This window comes from Ochlerotatus camptorhynchus, unplaced genomic scaffold, assembly GCF_037179485.1.
Source record: "Ochlerotatus camptorhynchus isolate MF236.1 unplaced genomic scaffold, CSIRO-AGI_Acam_v1.1 ptg000054l, whole genome shotgun sequence".
Taxonomy (NCBI): Eukaryota; Metazoa; Arthropoda; class Insecta; order Diptera; family Culicidae; genus Ochlerotatus; species Ochlerotatus camptorhynchus.
In genome coordinates, this window is record NW_027040544.1 from 184,708 (window position 1) to 204,410 (window position 19,703).

General features: G+C 38.8%; 1 protein-coding gene across 3 annotated transcripts in view; it reads left to right on the top strand.

Moving 5' to 3' along the window:
• The first annotated feature begins 4,481 nt into the window (after positions 1–4,481).
• The window catches only part of LOC135717261 (uncharacterized), a 30,314-nt gene continuing 15,092 nt past the window's right edge, over positions 4,482–19,703 (top strand). The window contains exon 1 of one of the 3 annotated variants that reach the window (XM_065239254.1): positions 4,482–4,730. The gene's annotated coding sequence lies outside the window, so the exon portion shown is untranslated. Of the gene's footprint in view, positions 4,731–18,003; positions 18,642–19,703 lie in introns of those variants that run through there. The other 2 variants (XM_065239253.1, XM_065239255.1) reach the window with 2 other exon arrangements.

Here is a 19,703-nt window from a genome sequence, read left to right on the forward strand (position 1 = left end):
TTATTTGAACTTTATGGAACTTGGAAGGGAGTTTTATCGTTGATTGCGGAACTTTTGGTTACTTGGGTATTTAAGGTGTGCGTGAAATATTCTGTGAACACTGCGATACCCGGCTACTCATCTCGCTAATACACAACTGCTTCAGTGACTTGGTCCGCAGGTCCGCTCTGACATGCAATCAAATCGCTGCTGACCGGACATCTTAATGAAGAAGTAGTTGGTGAACTGCAACGCCAAATCTGCCTACATTGAATCCGTTAGCATTCGAAACTTTTATTCCTTTATTTAACGTCGGTCTCTGTTCCGCAATCTAGTGCCAATCACCGACGGACATCGATTGCCATCCATTGACGGCAATGGAATGTGCAGGAAGGCAGCTTCCACACCTGCGTAGGATATCGCACCCATTCAAACACACGTGGGCCGGGACCAACGGCTGTACTTCCCTTCCGAAGGAAGACGTCACCAGAGATTTTTATGCCTCAGAAAAATCCCACCGACCTTGCATTCGGCACCTGTCCTGAAGGTTATCCCAACGCACGAAGCCAGCATTCGCCGTATCGTGGTAGGTGACTCTCCCCTCCAGTTCACTCGGCTGATTCTTGCCCTTCTGCACATATGGAAATCACATCATCGAATCGTTGAACATCTTTGGCATTTTCTTGAAGCAGCAAGCAGGAATAAGTAAAGCTTTAAGATCTGTTACATTCTGAGCAGTTTCGTAAAAACTGATGATTCGAAAGAAGTAAACAATGGCTTGAAACACATTTACCCACAGAGGCAGTGCAGAGTTGCCAGTAAATTTAAAGATCTTGAAAAAAATTCAGCCATGGGTGCCAAACAGTGCCCATCAGTGTGCCCAACTGTATTTTTGGTTAGTACGTTTTTCATGTAAATTTAACACACAAAACAGTAATTTTAAATCGTTTTGTGTGAAAAGTTTACCAACAAAACAATTAAAAAAAAATACCAAAAGCTCTGAAGCTCTACGCTCTACGATTTTGTCAATTTTCAAGTGTCCATAGTTTTGAACTAGGTCTGGCAAATACGTAAGCACCGACAAACCGACATGACACTTAATTCTGACTTATGCCCGAACATCGTTAACGGCCTATTTAAATGTGCAGTGATCCGAACTGTCAAAACCATAGGATATTTTTATCTAGATAAAAATAATTTCTCCAGAATAGATCAGACACGAACCAATTCATAACTTTTGCAAGCGGGTTCATGGCTTAGCTAAATATTTCCCGCAAACACGGAGCCAGATGTCAGTAGTGTGCTTTGGTCAGAAATTTTATTGTTTTTGCTATGGTCATTCATGTCGGTTTGTCGGTGACGTAAGTACCATAGAGGTAACTCTAAGACCAGAAGGTCCCGAAGAAACGAGCTCAACTTTTTTTCTCAGCTCTGGTACTCTCTTCGGTCCCAAGCTAATCGATTCACCCCTCGAAACATAGGAAAATTCACTAACCCCTCATTTTATCTGTCAAACTTTCATAGCGAATCAAAACAAACATTGTGTAGTACTAAAATTTTGACTAGAATGGGATACGTTAATCGTTTGCTTGGGACCAATGGGCTAGTCAAGTAGTGAGCCAATTTAAAATCGTTAGTTTCGTATTGATTGTTGTGAGTACTGATTTTCGAACCAATTTTATCTGTCAACATCGAACCAGTTTTTACTGTTATTTTAGGAAGAAAACAGATCGGAGGTATTGAAATCTGAGTGAAAAGTCAACCGATATTTTTTTCTCAGAATTAACTTTATAATTATGAGACAACTACATATTACCTCTTTTTTATTATTCCGTTCATATAAATTATCTTATCAAAACAAACAAATGTATCAACTGGGAAAATTACATGAATATGATTGAGCCGTCTTTTCTCAATTTTCAACTTCTGCACGTTTTTCAAACGATATGAAATGAAAGAATTGATCAGCATAGATTGAATATCATGGCATTCAGGTAAATCTATTGGAATTTCCGATGTACAAAATTTTGTTTCACTTCCATATCAACTAACTCAAAATGAGCACAACACCGTTTCCAAATCTATTTCGCAAAATTTCAACCAGGCACACGGCGCAGGAAGTGATCTTTTGGGAAACGAAGTAAGTTTGCCGGTGGACTTGCAGCACCGACGAACTTGCAGTGTAGCTGCAAAACTTCGCGTAGCATCGTATTTCAACTGCTTACGAGTAACGAAAATGATCTACTAGATACTGTCGTTACAAGAGAGTCATGCACAGCTCATGCACTGATTTACTTTATTTACCAACTTGACACCGAGGGGTGGCAACCAAGGGGTGACTATTATGTGTCTTCGCCAGACCGAGGTTTTGAAGACACAAAAAACATGTTTTTGCGTAAGTGTCCATAGTTTTAAGCATCCCAAAAGTAAACATTTTTCATGAGCTTTGATTAAAGAAAATCGACAAAGACGTTTTGAGATATTTGAATTTTCAACACTTATTTGGTATTTTTAAACAACATTACTACAATAAAATTACCGTGTAATTTTTTCTCCAAAAATATTTTTTCTACAACTTTGTCTCAGGCGTCATGACGCGTCATTTCGATCAGAAGCTAAAATTTATGTGCTACCATATATTAAAAAATGTTGAAGACCCCATTTTGAAAAAAAAATAATGCAATTTCCTAAAATGGCCGAATTTTAGCAAAAATTTGCCCATAACAAAAATTTATCCAAAGTATCATGACAATCTGAGAAGGTCGAGTAAAATATTATTGTTTTTTTCGCTAATTGGCCTCCAACTGCTTAACTGTGGAAGTGTAGGTGGTTCAGCTACACCCTGTGAAGAGGCGGAAATGAAGTCTGTAAGCAAGCCCTCGATTGGAAGCTGACAGGACATTGAAGTAGAGGTAGAGCTAGAAACCTGGCGGTCTGCCGGTGCAGCCTCAACAAAGAAATCTAGCAAGCTGACAGAAATTTAACCTTATGTGGAGTTTACACTCATGCTATTTCACTAGCGCTAATGAGTCAGCTGCTAGCAAAAAAGCTCACCAGCATAATGTAAACAGGGCATCAGTGTATACCAGCATGATATTTTAGGAGCAACTGAAATTCGTGCTAGTTGGCTAGTACACTAGCGCTAGCAAACCCGCACAGATGTAAACACCCAATTAGCAAAAGAAAGCCGACGCCCAGAATAGAAATCTGGCCTTATGGATCTCTGGAAGTGCATACTTGAGTGAGCATCTTTTTTTTTTGTTTATTGATTTATTTGATATGGTTCAAACGAATTAACTTTACAGAGCCGATGATTCTTGGCCACTATACAATACATCTAAAACTATAGTCAAAAGGTACAACACAATAAACACTTTATCTTCCGCTATCCAAAAAGCCTCCTCCATCAGAACTGGAGCCGCTTCCAGTGGTTTCATTGTATGACAGTTACGCCAACGGGGGGTCAGAGCACTTCCATTGTAGCAATGGACGCAAAACGTGGTCAGCACTCACACACTCATCACTAAACGGTTGCTTTCCAAAGTCGACGAGGCATCGACCGAAAGAACTGCTGATGAAGAACAATGAGGAGGACCCTAGGGAGGACCACACAATGGTTGCTGCCGAGAAAACAGACGATCGCGGTGCACACATCGAGAGTGGCCTGCTTTTGTCGACAGCCGAGTGAACACTGAGTGAGTATCTGTTATATAGAACATATAGAACAGATATCGTTATTAAAACATTATTCATGGGCTGAATTTTCTTAAGGGGCGATCCATTTAGTACGTCACGCTAAATTGAGGAAAACTAACACCCTCCTCCCTTTCGTCTCGTTTTTCCTATAGTTAATACATCGGTTGCCACAGATTCTAAAAGTCCCCCTCCCACCTAAGAGCGTAACGTATTCAAGGGATGCTCTCTAATATGAAATTTGATAAATTTAAGCTGTATATTTTTCTAATATGAAATTTGATAAATTTAAGCTGTATATTTTCTGAAATACTTCGCTACAATACTGTTCACGTAGCCCGTAGTCATCACAGTTCCAAAATGTTCTACGTTTCAGTAGTTAAGATGAACACTTCTTGTTTATAAAAGTGGTTTGTGTATGTTTCCCAACATTATCACAGAATGTGACTAACAGCCACGACCAACAGAGAATGTGTGAAATATCGTGAACTATTTGTAGTGTCTCACACTCACATGGAATAGAATCGTACAAAGTCACGTTGCTGATTGTTATCTTTCGATTGACTAGAAACAAATTTTATAATATATTGGAAAAACTTTAAAAATCCCTGACCTACAGATGGATGAAAAAATGTATGTTTACAGTAGCGCTTACTGTGCAAACGTGGACAGTACCGCGCACATCACGAAATGTGAAAAAGGCCTACTACTGTTTTGAACGAATTGTGTGCAACACACACAAACACATAGCACCGGACTGCACGAGACGACGACCGTCCCGGATTTCAGTCTTTCGATGGTACTCTGAGCGTAAAGATCGCGATATCCGCCGCTGGTAGCGTAGAACGGTTTCTCGCCGCGTGAAGACACTTGTGTGCCGATTGGAAGCATACAGTTTGTGCTACTGTGCGTACAATCAGAGAAGATTATCGATCACCGAAGTCCGCGATCCGATCCTGCGTGGGAACGTATTTGCTGAGTAACAAGTTACAAAAAAGCTGAATCAATAAGCAAAACCAATCAAGCCCGCCGGCCTCGATCTACTCGGCAATCGAAGTGTATGTATCCGTACGAATTCTGTCAACTACACGTTCACGAATGGTGGTGACAATTGACCACGGCTAATGATTCCATCAGTGATATAATTTACTTTTATTGTTCAATTTCAATTACTTATACGTCGTGAGTCGCGCACCGCAATTTGAGAGGAAAAAGACGTACAGCATTGGTTCCGCTTGTGCGGATTTTGGTTAATCGGTTTACTTTGTTGCAGCTTTTGGATACCCAAGTAACCACCAAGCCCGTTAATAGTCCGATAAGGGCCCTTTTCGGGTTAAAATTTTTATATATCGGTATAATATTATACTTTTTGCATTAGTGGGCTTGATGGTTACTTGGGTAGCGCCATTAGTGTGTTAATGGCGCACAACCCAAGTAACCATCAAGCCAATGCAAAAAATGCATAAGGAAGCTGATAGGTATAAGGCTAATATAAAAATTTAAACTATGTCAGCTTTATAATGTAAAAAGGGGCCTTATCGGGCTATTATCGTGCTTGGTGGTTACTCGGGTCGCGTCTGCGAACATTTGTTGACTTGATGTCCTTTACCAATTTCTACCAAGGAGGACGCAATTGCTTTCCAGTTCCTGTTGAACAGTTCGAACGATACACAGTTGCAGGGTTCTAATTAAGCGCACGAATGGAATACATGCTGTACTCTCGTCCTCTCGTGTCGCCGGTTTGCGAGGAGAACTGTGCGCCCCCACCAGATCATGATTGCAAAGATCCCGCGTCACGCACTCAAGATTTATAGTGCGCACATGGTGTGCGAGCGAGGGTCTGCGCTGCTGCCACCGCACCTACATGCCTGGTGAAATTCAAATTTTTTTGACTTAGAATGTGAACCGCGAGCTGTAGGATACAACACCGCACTCCGCAGGGTAAAGAAAAGCTTATTCGCCAATAGGCCCTGAAACATGGGATATACCGCAAGAAAATGTGTGTTACGATGATGGGAAAATGTGTTTCGTCGGGGCGGCAGCGGCCATTCGACTCGGGTGTCACTGTTGAGTAGGTATACATATACAGCTCCGAGGTCGGATGCAAAATTTTCACCCGACAGGGATCGTGTTTTTTGTTTGGATTTTTCTTTGTGTTTTCACACCAAATCCGGACGGAAATTAATCGTGGCAAATTAATCGTTGATTGTAGGTCAACGATCCTGGTTGCCGCCGGCCTTGGTGGGGGAAAGATCGTGTGTCATTGGAAAATGTGTCATGGAAATTGCCATGAGGCAACTTTTGTGAACCCATTTATGATAGTGACATTTGATTAGTGAGACTCGGATAATTCTTAGCTGAATCTCAGCAAACAAATATAATGTTTGCTGAGATCTCAGTAGAATTATTTTTGCCGAGATTTGCACAGCCGAGCTCGGTAGAAAAAACTAAGTGAGTAGCTCTTTTGAACTGCCTTTGTACAAATGCTTGGAAGATGTTTATTCCTGATATGATGAATCGGTGGAATGTATTCCTCTCAAGTGCTTTTCACAAGCATTCAGTAAGCTTCTTTGACTGAATTTGTAATGGAGTTTGCACAGAATTTGCGCTAGGAATTTTACTAAACTTTCCATCGCGGGTCATTCAAAATAAGAATATTTTGTACATCAATTAAGTGGCAGCTTTGGCATGCGCACATGTACAGTCAAATTCTGGATGCGGTAGTATGTACAAGTTTTCAAAACTAGTCAAAATAATAAGTTATGTAATTTGATAAGCGTACTTATTTTAGAATAACCGTAAGAAGTATTTGAATTTAATAGCTTACAAAATCCTATATCTATTGAACACCTCAACCCTTAAGGGCAAGGTTCACGGAAATGCCTCCACTTCACGTTTTCACTGGCATCAATCTCATCATCCAGAAGAAGATGTGAAAATTAAACGCGATGCTTGCTTCTCTGGAGCAAACAAGTAGATTCATTTTGAAATTAGTACATTTGTAGATTGCCAGATGTGGGCCCGTGAAAATGCGAAGTCGTAAAGCATAATGTATGGTAGAAGGATGCCGTCAATTGTGTCCTTAATCAATTTTCTCGTTCAGTTTCTTACGCGGAAAAAGGTAAAATATTTTGCTGTACCCAATTCAAGTTCAACCTATCTGACAGAAGCAAAATGAACGATACTTAGGCCATGATGACGCATACGCTCGCTTGCTTGTTGATAAAAGCGGCAATGGCAATATACAGTCGGACATAAACGCAAAATTAAAATACTCATTAACAAGCATGTCAAACGTATGGGTCAGCATTGCGACGGGAACGGAGCCAACCGGGTAGTAATATAAACAAAGTAAACGTAAAATTTACGAATTTTTAGCTAAACGACAAGTGGGATTGCTTTATCTTTGGTTTATTTTCCGACAAAAAACACCCGGCAGGCGGGTATGAATCACTCTTCATCAGGCGGCGTTGTATCGCTAGACCACAAGACTAGAACAGATGTTGTACAATTGCCAAAAGTGTGAGCCAATTGATATGAAGGAGTCAGTCAGGGTCAGGTGACGTCGCTTAGGGATTAGTGTTTCGATCTTCGACCTAATTGATTTGATCGCTTTGAATTGAAACGTTGTCTCAAGTGCTGCGGGCATACCACTATGTGTACCATTTGAAGAGTGACCGCACGGTATGCATTTGGAGTCTGCTGACTGGCTGATTTGAATTTTTTCTGCAGGAGATAGAAGTGGAGAAAAGTTTATTTAATTTCATTCGAATATGACGCTGACTGTCATAACCTCTGTGCAGTACGCCGTTTTATATCATAAGCCATTAATATCAATTTTAGCCTGGTCAGCTGGTTGTAGGTGTGAATTTGATTAGCAATTTCAAGAGTAAATTCAAACGGGGCTTGCAACGACAAAATGTGAAATGCTTCTAGAAAGAAACGAGTGTGCTATAGACGAGTTTGATTTGGAAAACTGGGACACGGGCCAATGGGAAACGGAATAGTAATATGCGAGATTGTATTGCTTTGAGAGACAATGCAATAGTTATGCGATAAGGGAACATTTGTACCTATATCTACTATCTACATACAGTATCCCCCCGCTAATCCGACACTCGCTAATCCGACGACTCAATAATCCGGATCCCGTTAATCCGGAAAATGTCGGATTAAAAAGTATAAAAACGCATTAGAAAACATTGTGCTGTAGATTTTCAAATTTGTGCTGTAAGCATGCTGTCTGTTTGTTTTGATATTTTAGTAGGGATTTGACGAGTCGAAGCCCGATAGTCCGGCCATGATTTTGTCAAATAAGCAGGGGGATACTGTATAGACAAATCCAAGTTTGAATCGGTTACTCATTTATGGGTACAAGTTACCCATTAATGGGTAATTTTTTGCCCATTAAATGGGTTAACCTACTTTACTTCAAAATGGGTGAAATTTTACCCATTAATGGGTACTTTTCAGTTACAGTAAATACACGGGAAAAAATCCGATCTCCGAACTGAGAAATATGACTCATGATTTCATGAACGCAGCGTATTTTCATGTTATGAAAATACACCATGAATAATATTCATGATATGGTGAGCAACTTTTGCGTAACGCAGCAAACATTCCCAAAATCATGATTCATTCGAGTTGAAACCGACGGGGACGACACATCTAAATCTCAATTCTAGATGCTCAAAAAATCTCACACTAGCGAATCAATCTTCGAAAAATCATCTTCCATTTCTCGCATCTACTTGCATCGTGCTTCATCTTTTTGCACGAAATCTTCAAAATCGACATAAATCTTTCATCTATCTACTCAGCGTGCGTGCAGCAAGCCACAGCAAAACACAATCTTTTCTGCATCCTAGATAGAGTCGTCTCCCTCGGTTGAAACCATGAGCTAAATTCATGGGTTCAACTTTTAACCAAAAATGTAAAAAGAATAAAATAAAGCATCAGACTGGATTCGAGCCAAGAACCTTGAGATCATTAAACCCATACTTTGACCACTAGACTATCAGTACTTGTTTAAGATAGAAGACAAAAGGCGAGATACATATGTAGTGTGGTTTATGAACACGATTTGCCAAGTACATGTATAACGCTTGTAGCGGTCTTGATTCCACTACATTATGAAATCATGAATTTCCATGACGAAATCATGAATCATTGTTACGATTCCATGGGATGGCAAGTTTTTTCATTTCATGATTTTTTATTTATGAAAATGGAATCGGATTTGTTTCCGTGTAGACAAATCCCAGTTTGAATCGGCCACCGTGGTGCTGCAATCGCAAGTCCGAAATAATGTGTCAATCTGAACACATTTTTGAAATTGCGACCAAAAAACTATTATTTTCTATTTATTCTAGCGAGTTTCCATGTGACTTCCACATAATCCGAGCAAAAAAGTAGTGCCATTATTAATAGTATGTAATGCTGAATTGTAAAGTCCTTTGTTTCGAAAATATCCTCCAAATAAACAAACATCATCCACCGATTCATCCACCGACTAAATCTATTGTCACTTGTAATTAATTTCTGTCGGTGTATTAATCAGCAGATTAAATCGTTTTTCGTCGATTAATTTAGTCAGTCAACTTTGTCTGCTGTTTAATCGGCAGATAATTTCAAACCGCAACATTTGTTTTTGTAATTTATAAAAAGCTTTTTATTTACGAATAATGCATTACAAAATAGTTTTATGCATTTTGTACAAGATTCATCAATTCTAACAAGAAATTTGCATGAAATTATATTGAAATTAAACAATTTTGCAAACAATCAATGAAGCTTTCAAGGCTGTTACAGACTTATCGCCGTAGGTTAGTGCTAATTCCTGCCACCAGGCGAGCAGGAGTTTAAGTTGGATTTCTCAATTATAAAATATTGTATGAAATAGGGCTAGAAAAAACAAATCCTGTAAGGTTACTTTTTCGCTCCGTTTCGCCTTTTCGATCATTTTTTTTTCACTTTTATTGTTGCAATGCTATGGAGTAGATCCTTCTTTTGAGATTTGAGCAGAAATTTTCAATAAGACGGTATTGGTGTATTCACGGAGAACAAATTCGTTAAGTTAAGATAACAATCCTAATAGTTACTTTCACATGGAAAAATAATGTTGTTTGAAAGAAACCTATATTCAAAGTGTTTTTTATGTTACTTCATACGCGAAGTTAACGATTTTCAGAGTTGGTTGGAAATGCTAACATGAAGCTTTAGTGTGATGATTTATTAGCTAGAGAATGATCTTTTAGAAGAGGGTAGGTGGATAGTTCCGTTAGAGTACGGCAGTATGAAAATTGAATAGAAGTTGAAAATGAGCGAAGGGCCTTTAAAGCGACAGTTTTCAAGATAGACGCACATTTTTGCCTAGCCCGTACGATGTACGCGGGGACTTGAAGTATGTCTCCAAGTCCACAGGCAAAAATGTGCGTCTATCTTGAAAACTGTCGCTTTAATGGCCCTTCGCTCATTTTCAACTTCTATTCAATTTTCATACTGCCGTACTCTAACGGAACTATCCACCTACCCTCTTCTAAAAGATCATTCTCTAGCTAATAAATCATCACACTAAAGCTTCATGTTAGCATTTCCAACCAACTCTGAAGAAACCTATAGTTATTCCAACATTATTTTGACCGTCAACTCAATCATATCTACCTTATAGATTCAACTGTTCATCTCATACTCAATTCAACTATAACTTTGATCAATTATAACAACCGTCATATGTAATTTAGTTATATAATTTGGTTTCAAGTGATTATCATAAATCCACATACTTTTAACTTGTGATGCGTAGAGCAGGCGATAAGATAGCTGGCTCTCACGCAGATGAAGACGGTTCAAATCTTAGTTGAATTTTCTTGTTCACTTTTTTTTATAATTTTGCAATCCTTAATATGTCGATAATGAAGAGCAGTTCGTTTAATAAACATTGTAAAATTTTGCTTCCCTAACAATAGTTTTCTTGAATCAACTAAAGCATAGTTGTATTTTTAAGTTTGACGTTTGTTCATCTATTGAAAAATATAGTTGACAATTGAAAAATATTGTTATTTTGACCGGAAAAATAATTGCGTCTGCTATAGTTTGTTCTCCGTGTTGCCAGATGCTTCATTCCTCGACCTTTTTACGTTATGGGACGTTGGTATTTTTGTATGTAACCATACCGCTACCATACCATGCGTACCGCTTTTCACTCCAACATAAATATCTCTTGAAATCTGCCGATCAAATCCAGTTAAATAATTATTTGAACTAACTCTGTGGTTATTTGACGCAACAATGTGTTTTGACAAGCTTAATCATGATTTGAAAATGTGCAGTTTCCCGTACTGTTTTGTACGGCGTCCTTATATTTATTACCGAATGAGAAAATCACATTTGCATTTGATTGAGCAATTTTCGGAATTGAATTGACAATTGACAAATGACACCGTCTTTAACCAGAGGTTGCACAGACTGACCACTTAAAACAGCCTAAAAATAGACAGCGGACAACACACAATACCGAGTAGGACATTAGGGAAATTTCCTTAATTTTTACAAAAAGTTCCACCGACAGGAGCAGGTATCGAACACTTACAATACGCCTAACGGACGGGTGACGCCGCTAACTGCACGACCATGAAGCCCACTAAAGGGTGTTTTCGTGGAAAATGGCACACACATAAACAGCTATATCTTTTTAACTATTATACCAAATGACTTTTGAGAGTACTGAATAAGTTAAAAATATGTTATGATTCAAATATGAGCTTTGACGCTTTGACTTGAGTTTAGATCAAGGAAACAAACTGTTTTCTTAAAAATGTTGCACAATGGCAAAAAAAAACTGAATTTTATTTATAATTTGACCGAAAAAAAACTGTTTTTGTTTGACCTAAAACGATTGATTTTGTATTTGTTTAGAAAGGTTTAGATCTATTTAGATCTAGTTTTAAGTGAAATTTCTAACAAACCGCAATATTGAATTATAATATTTTGCATTTTTTTATTTCAAGATGCAAACAGCAACAATGACGAAGGAATTCAGTTGCATAATCACTGATTTAATTTGGGACTGTACAAAATTTATTAGACAGCATGTTATTCTCACGACCATTATTTGAGTTAAACCACCTCTGACCCTCATAGAAATCACATATGTATGTTATGGACTAAACATTCTTCATTGAAAATTTAATGTAATTTGGTATAATAGTTAAATAATAAAGCTTACACGACCAGGCATGGAAAATCATTTACATTCATTTCATGCATTCATTTACATTCATTTGCCTCTAACGTTTTTCATCAACTGCATTCTGCAAAATGATGTATAGAGCTTTTGTAGTTTTTGTTATTAGCTACAACTTTTGTCAAGAGCTCAAATCTGTATCTCTTATGCATCACGAATAAGAGCAGGCAGAACTCGTTACTGTTTTTCAGTGAATGTAAAATACATTCACTGAAAAACAGTAGTGAATTCTGTTTGCTCTGGTTCGTCATGCATAAGAGATACGGATTTGAGCTTTTGACAAAAGTTGTAGCTAATAACAAAACCTACAAAAGCTCCATACACCATTTTGCGAAATTCTATTGATGAAAAAAGTTAGGGGCAAATGAATGTAAATGAATGCACGAAATGAATGCAAATGATTTTCCATGCCTGTACACGACACCCTTTTCCATGAACACACACACTTTATTAGGGCGTTCCTGATTTTTTTAAGTTTCAAATTTTTAGTTTTGACGTAGAATTACGTTTTTCGGCAACATATTGGGAGTACAATTTCAAAAAACCAAAATCGACCGCACTACGAAAAGAGGTCAGGTTTTGACCACATATAACTCTGTCAATAGCAGATAGATTTTAATTCTAAACAAGCCAAACGATTGGGAATGTATCTACCAATCTTTTAAAATGAACACTTTATTAATTTTCAATAGGTCATTATTGAAAAATACACAAATGTCCAACTGTTGCAATGGTGATCAAAATTACAAACAGCGCATTCCCTAACACAGATTTAAAAATCGAATTCGATCCTGTCTCACTGAACTGTGCTCATTCAATCACCGTGTGTGGTGGTGTCCGGTCGTCAGTGTCCACAGTAGCAGCATCAGCAGTGCTTTCAGCGTGTGGCGTTGAATATTGTTCTCCAGTGCACAACGAAAGGCAGCGTACAAGTAGCGAGGAAAAAGCCGCACCGCTATGAATCGGAATCAGTTTCTTCGTGAGTCGCTGCGGGTCATCTATGCCAAGCGCGTCACCCTTGCTCCAAACAACATACAGCTTGCCAGCCTCATCCGCGTTGAACACCCTAATAGCTCAGCATTACTCAACTATTACGAAAAAACGGTCCTTTTTAGAATCACCATCAACTATTGTTGTTCCAGAGTTCATTTTTGATGATCGTTCGCTCGCCTTTCTGCCAGCCAAAGCTCTTCGATAATGTACCCAGCAACCAAATGTTTGTCGTCAAATGCGTAACAGTATTGAAGTAGGAATTGGGAACAAGTTTTCTTCATGTTTCTATCAAAGAGAGCTGAAGTATTGAAGTGGTATATACAAAATCTCGCAATGACCGAATACCACATGACCATGTCAATTAACCAGAAACACTTCGGAAGGTTTTCTCCAGGACGCTAGAAAAAGCAAAAAAAAATCTAGAATTCATATGATTGATCGCGATTGGAAAAATTTGAGCAAAAAAAATCCTCAAATCAATAATGGGGAAATGGCTCTAATGTTTGCCTGTGGATCTAAGATTGGGCCCATCGCTAAAATTCTGCTATTTATCAATTTTATCTAGATGGGACGGTACTAATGGAAATTTTTGTTTGGTATTGAAAATTTAGTCGATTGTTGAATTAGGGGCATTTAGGCCGACATTGCATTCATTTCCCCTATTCGCTTTTTTATTATCTATTGAATAAAACAAAAATTCCGTGCTTTTTGAGCACGTAAATGCGTATTTTTGTAATCAGAAAACGAGGCGTTTCTGTCATGGGAAAAGTGTCAAGCACTGAGCATGCCAGACGGTAATAATCTTTATGCATTTTGGTGCAAATGTTAGGCCCCTCCTACTAAGAGCATTATGCCAAAAAAAAACCTTGCCGAATTCTCTTAATAGAAGGGGCTTAAAATTTGCATCAAAAAGTATAAACGTGGGTACCGTCCGGTAGGCTCAGATTCTGTGATTGATGTGTTTTCCCTAATACGGGAAATGGCTATAATGTTAGTCTATAGATCTAAGATTGGGCCCATCGCTAAAAATCAGCTATTTATCAATTTTATCTAGATGAACGCTTCATTGGGACGGTACTAATGGAAATTTTTGGTCGCCATTGAAAATTTAGTCGATTGCTGAATTTATGTATGCGTCCAAATTAGGGGCATTTAGGGGGGAGAGGTAGCTCATCGATTCTTCCGGTTCACCTCCTAGCATCGTGCTATAAGGTACCAGGCGATAACCAGGGTAGTTGATCGATAGCTCGATGACGTCATTTCGTTGGCGTCTGCAATGGGAAATTCTCATAGCAGGCGTTGACGATGGGACGTTGTCGAGTTGTTGAATGGCAACTATCTAGGTAACTCACCGATTACCTGTTGATCTGCCAAATTTGGAAAGACGTCTGCATTGAATTGTCTCATATAATAATATTCCGCCCACTATATCACAAGAAATTGCGAGTAGCTGAGTGGAATGGAGATAAGTTAAGCATTGGGTACAGGACCAAGTCTTCCCTGGGTGGTGCCAGAAGATGAGCGCAATAGAATCATCAAGTTGCCATAAGGCACGGAATGAGACTGTTGCATGGCTGGGTAGTCAAAGTCTTCCATTCGTTAGTCATTTCAGGTGGATTAGAACAGGTTTAGGTGGGCGTTGGTCAGATTTGGATTTTTCAGATGTAATCCTGGATAGGACCCTGTCATTGAACGTCGCGTGAAAGTGGAACTTAATGAAGGCCTAAGTACTTTTTCGTAGTTTTTAGTTTTCGGATTTGAAAGATCGTCGGTTATAGTGGCCTGCTTACTGAGCAGAAAAACGTGGCCCCAGGTCCTTACATATCAAAGAGATTTATGGTAAAATCGCTTGTGTATCGTGTATTTTGCGAAACTCGTTGTTGTCGTTGGTTCCGGGTTTGAATGGATACAAAAATTTGAGCAACGGTATTATGTGATATGAGGGGCTCGGTGGCCTTAGAGCAACCGTTTTTGCTTACTGAGGAGAACATCATGAGTCTAATCTCAGGCCCTTCTACATTCAAGATTCGTCAATCGTTTTATTTGTTAATATGACTACATGGTAATAACAGCAACTCGGTGATTAAAAAGGTGCTCGTCAGCCTAGTGGCAAACGTTTTTGCTTACTGAGCAGAAGACCGTGGGTTTAGTCCCAAGCTCCTTCGCGTTATATGATCGTTAGGACATCAATTCAGCTTATCGTTTACCAAAACGAACCCTGCTGCAAACCCAACCCTCTTATCCAACATCCCAGTGATTCCTCGTGGAAGTGCAGAGGTGTTCTCGGCTTCCATCAAAGCGAGTGTCATGTCAACACAATCCTTCCCATTCCTTTCTTGACCTGTATTCGGGCGCGGCCGGCGCTGGTATTGCCTAATTTAAGATCACCAGTTTTTACACATTGAGGATGATTGCTAGTCCCAAGCATCGTCTATTGGTTCTCTGTGTAATTACAGCTGATCTGGCAATAACAGAGTAGTAACCGTGGGCGGTCAATCAAGCTCAAGCTCAAGCAAGCTCAAGGGGCATTTAGGCCAACATTGCATCCATTTCCCTTACATATTTCATTTCCGCACCGCTATCATTTCCAAAAACATCGAGGAAAAATGTCAGTATTTTTCTTAACTAGCTTCCAAGCTTCCAACCCATCGGTCCTTTTCAGGACCACAAATGGCTAATAAAAGAGTAAACTAAAGAGCAAGAGCTTGAATCCAAGACATTTCGTCCAGGATTGGCTTGTACTGTATGAACATCGACAGAGCACCTCAGAAACAGAACTCTCAAATTGTATCCGAATTTCAACAAATCGATTTTTTTCACTGATAACAAGTTGAGAAATCAATTTAATATTTATTATACTTTTGCTGTGACTTCATAACTACCTTTCGCAATCCTATGTCAAATCTACGGTCGTATAATGGATACAACCTCTTACTTTTATATTTCTTGTGAAAACCCCTTCAGATGACTTTTAGAGCTTTTAATTATGAACATATTTTCCAAATACAATAAATTAAAATTTCTTTACTGTCACGGTGGGATTTTTTCCTTATTAGAGATTTGAATAGATTTTTCTCCTTTACTTTACTAAAACCTTTGGTTATTATTAGTTAGGTAGGTTCCGATTCTACACATTGTAGTTTCATTTTTATACCTGTGATCTTGACATTTTTACCTAGGGGATGAGTACTTAAGGGGGTTAGGTTTTTGATAAGTCTTTAGTGGGAATGACACTGATGAAGACTAAACATTGTAGTCGAAATACGTATCTGTCATGGATACCAACATTATTTAAGTGGAATTAAATGGAAATAACCCTTTTTGCTGTTTTATAAATACACTTTGTTAGTGAATTAAGTAAAACTAGTGTAAAGTTTTAGGCCATTTTATTTTCAAATGTTGTTTATTATCATGTTTCTTTCACATATAAATTCAATTTGCAGGATTTTATTGAGAGTAGCCGAGTTTTATAACTTTTCCATTGGCACTGATCACACTGGCTTTTGCACAGTACCTTCGCCTATCATTTTTACCACTTTAGATTAATCTTTCTTGAGTTTTTCAACTGTATCCACTGGCATTACTGAAATTGAATAGTGGCAGGAAGCAAAATCAGGCCAAAGGATCACAGGTTTGTCATGCTGCCTGATGTAATCTGTTTTGCAGACATCCCTAATAAACAAATACCAAAAACGAACGATAACTCAAATAGTCGAACTTTTCCATAAATTGTTTGGATGATGCCCCGAACACGTCGTTAAGCAAAATAACCCTACAACTTTTATTAGGGATTCCTTCACGTAAACTTTGCTAAACCATGACCTTCTTGCCAAATTGTTCGGGTGTAAATGGCTTTGACCGATTCGGGAACATTCTTTCCTTTGAGCGAAGTGTTGAACTGCGGTCCTGGTAGAGTCTGATAATCGAGTTTCACGTATGTCTCATCATCCGTGATTATACAACCCGATTTTTTCCCCAGCATGGAGTCGTACAGTTTCCGAGCTCTCGTCTTCACAAATGCAGCCTGCTTTTTGCTTCGTTTTGGTTTCTTCTGCTTCCGATGGGTTTCGCACTGATGCTGATGGATGCTACTTAAAACGATCTCTTATCTTCCGGTCGATTGTAGGGTCACTGGGGCCAGGTTTGCTTCCACGCCTCGGAGAATTTTCGAAAGTGCATGATTCTTCATACTTCCGTAATGCAGTTTGTACTGCTCCAACGCTCACACACTCCTCCTTAGCTAGTTTTCTTAAGGAAAGCCCACTCACGGTACACCATTTGTTCACAATCCGTTTTCTTTGTTCAGGAGTAAGGCCACACATTTTCACATTTCCTTGCAAAATATTCAGTAAAACAACCGAAAAACTTGTAGATGTCATAAGAAAGAGATTTGTGTCAGAAAGTAGATTTATTATTTTTATTAATATTACTATTCCATACCCTATTATATCTACTACACTGATTACCTGGGGGCACGGATCGATCGCTTTTTGGAGCATCGTTGATTACTTTTTAATATAGAAAGGTAACGTTAGATCCAATTGAATTTTAATTTAATCCATCTTAAAGAAGATAGATTAATACTATTATTATCAAGATCAAACTTAAAAAGATTTGCATCGTAGAACCACACTCTTTTTTTCACTGAAGGTGTTCTCGAGTGTAAGCGACAGTCAGGCCAATTATTTGAGAAACCGCATAGGTCCATTCAATGCTGAAAAAAGCTAACCATTCTACGGTTAATTCACTATGTTTAAAGGCTTAGACTTACAAAAAATAAAAAAAAAAATACGTTCTCAAGTCGCAGCTAGTAAAAATGTTGCCCAGAACACTTAAGCAAGATCCAATATTCAAATTCCATACGACACGCTCAGCGGCGCGGCGGCACGGTTTCGGAAATTTGCTCAACTTAACGCGCGAGGCCCAAACGATGATGTCGTTAGCATTTCATCGTCACTTCATTCCTCCGTTTTTCGTCACAATAATCTACCAAGTTGAACCACAAACACTTACACAAACCTCTCTTAAAACTGAGACTATATTTATAAAACCTAACTTCGAAAAATCACAATATTTGCCTGCTCCCGTGGATCATTCAGTAGCATTTCATCCGCCGAGGGAGCGGTTTCGAAATTTTGCGTTGCCGCGTCCTCGGGAAGATTTGGATTGGAGACCAACCACCAATCAGAAGCGTGTGCAGGGAGGGAGTGAGGGACGTTGACGAAGAAAATGATGTGTGAAATTCGGTTAAACATTCTCCTGGGATGCGAAGAATATACAATCTCGTCATAATTGGACCGGTGTGCTGTGAGTGGAAAACGAGCCCGAACCTGTGGCTGGAGCAAAGCATTAATAATAAAAGATGCGGTGTTTCTAAGATCCGTGAGTAAGATCTTTGTTTTTGAGAAGAAAAGTTCGCGTTGTCGTCGCACGGTGAAAAATGGCCACAGAGCGCATGTCTTAAAAGCAATTAAAATGGATTAGTGCAACGGATGTGAATTAAGTCATTGAGAGTGAAATTTTACGCGAGTGTGACTAGACGTGTCGGTGTGCCGTAAGATGTGATTCGCTCAAATCGATTGCAATAAATCTATTGGAATGATTTTTAGTTGTGGATGCTGAAGTTCGAAGAATTCACGTCATGATCGTTAAATTGTGAAGAAACATACATTTCTTTTTACAAGGAGAGAAACCTTCATAATCCTACTTGCTGCTTCCGATGCGAGAGGTAAGCTACCGGTCAAGTGCTCCGCGATGACGGAATGATGGTCGGACAGCTTTGACAGGACAAATCCGCCTATTTATAATGATGGCTTGACGATGATCTCGATGAGAGGAAATGTGAGTGGGCCTGAACAGGAAAACCCATGGTGCAAGCACCTAGCTACTGCTGCCTTCGGTATGAATCAGACCAGTCACGGAGATGAGCTAAGTCTGGTGTGCGGTGTACCAACGGCGCTCTGTCCCATGACATGGCATCAGTCACTGACGATGTCAGACAGCAGGCGGCGTCGAAGTAAAAGGTTTTGTTAATTTCTTTTTAAATGCGGCGTTGCTGATTCAGACCGTGGCATTCTGAACCCATACTGGATCGGTGAACTGTGAAAGGGTATATTTGTTGAAGCACTTCGTTACTTTGACACAAGAGTTGCTGATTCGAAATCGAAGTTTTCTTTTAGTTTTTTTTTGTTTTCTTGTTACAGAATAATGCCAACTAATGGATCTGAAATTTGGCAGTACAAAAAAGGGCGTAGTGCTCAAGTTATGTAGCTACTTGATATTACGAAAACTTAAAATCCCTCTTTTTTCACTTGAAACCTAATCTTCGGGGCCTTTCTGAAGTAGTGATGTTTGAGTATTTAGTAGTGATTAATATACGCGTGTCAATCAAAAGATAAATAATTGGGTTCTTTAACGGTATTGAGGTAAATACGTATTCTTTATCTGCTTTAAAAATGGCACCGTAATCCAAAATTTCATTGATTTTGATGCACTGGAACTATTATAAATAAGTGCGATTAGTGCGATGTTTAGGGTCAAACAGCAAAGTTGAAATTTTACTTTACCGAGAAGAAAGTCTATATGATCGAACAAAATATCGTTGTGCTCAGAAAACGCAACTCTTCCAGAACCGATATATTTTGTTTTACAAAATTAAAGAATCCAATTACATCGGAATTAAATGGTAATATTATCCAAAAGGTCTGCACTTTCAATTTTTCTTTGACTTGCGTAACATTTGAAAAGGGCCTATCCTCCTTGATCGATTCTCTTCATCGAATTTCTCTTT